The following is a 1,559-nucleotide window of genomic DNA, read 5'->3' on the forward strand; positions in this document are numbered from 1 at the left end:
AGTGTACAAAACATTAGGGACACCCTCAGTTTCAGGCCATGGACTCTACAAGCTGTCGAAAGCGTTTCACAGGGGTGCTGGCCTATGTTTTCTCTCCAATGCTCCCCACAGTTGTGTGAAGTTGGCTGGATGTTCTTTGGCTGTTGGACCATTCTTGATACACACTGGAAACTGTCGTGTGAAAAACCCAGCGCCGTTGCAGTTCTTGACACTCGAACCGGTGCGTCTGGCACCGACTACCATACCCCGTTCAAAGTATAGGTGGCTGGCGGCACTTTAATTGGGGAGGACGGGGCTCATAGTAATGGCTGGAACGGAATAAATGGAATGGTATCAAACATGATTCCCATGTGTTTGATACCCATTCCATTGACTCCTTTCCAGCCATTATTATGAGCCGTCCTCCCCTCCAAAGCCTCCTGTGGTTCAAAGGCACTAAATCTTTTGTCTTGCCCATTCACCCTCTGAATGGCATACACACACGTGTCGATTGTTTCAAGGCTTAAAAATCCTTCTTTAACCTGTCTCCTCCCTTCATCTACACTAATTGAAGTGGATTTAATAAGTGACATCAATTAGGGATCATAGCTTTCACCTGTATTCACCTGGTCAGTCTGTTTTGGAGAAGAGCCAGGAGTTACTAATGTTTTGTACATTCAGTGTATATGATCTACTGTACTACTGGGTACTGTACGGTCAGTGTCTGACAGGTAACTAACTACTTTTATATTATACCTTAATTACACTGGTTGTAAGTAGTGGCTTTTTTTGTGTATGCAGGCTATTATTAGACTATATACACTGAGTGTATAAAAAAAGGGTATGTACAGGAAATGACAAAAGTATGACTACTAGGGGCTCCTAATCGATGTTTTGATAAATCTCCTTTTTGTATGTGGACAGGTCTAACTACCAATCACCGTGTCTTCCCTGTGTGGTTGGGAAATGTATTAGTATATAATTGGTTCAACTGTATATACTGTAAATCTTCCGCTTAGAGAAACTAGTTTGTGACTTTTGAGTTATTAAAAACTCATCCTAAATACCGAGCTCTCTATTTTTGGTCACTTTTTTTCCCCCACAATCGTCTTAATTGATCTTTTTGTTCATAACCAGTCTGTGCAATATGTAAACAAAACATGTGTGAAATATGTTTAAAATGTCATACATTGGAGTATCTATGAATGTTTTTTAGGTTCTGAAATAAATACCTTAAACATCAAATCTAGAGTAGTATGCCATTCCGTCAATATTGCATTCATTAAACTGGGAATAAACAATTCATTGATGGTAGCCAGTCGGATACAGCAAGAAGTGTGTTAAAAGAATTACAGGATCTTTGCTTATTATTTTATGGTATAATCTTGTAATGACCAAAATAAGAAGTTCAAAGATCCAGGATTCCATTGAATGCCCATATAACTCATTATACTTTAATATCATATAGCTGCCTACAAGTGGCATCTTTTTTGAGAAGTAGCAGGATTACAATAAACAAACATGTAAACACAGTGACAGAGTTCGCTACCGTGCGTGATGTATAAATGGATCCCAGCAGG

Source organism: Oncorhynchus tshawytscha, linkage group LG20 (assembly GCF_018296145.1).
Source record: "Oncorhynchus tshawytscha isolate Ot180627B linkage group LG20, Otsh_v2.0, whole genome shotgun sequence".
Taxonomy (NCBI): Eukaryota; Metazoa; Chordata; class Actinopteri; order Salmoniformes; family Salmonidae; genus Oncorhynchus; species Oncorhynchus tshawytscha.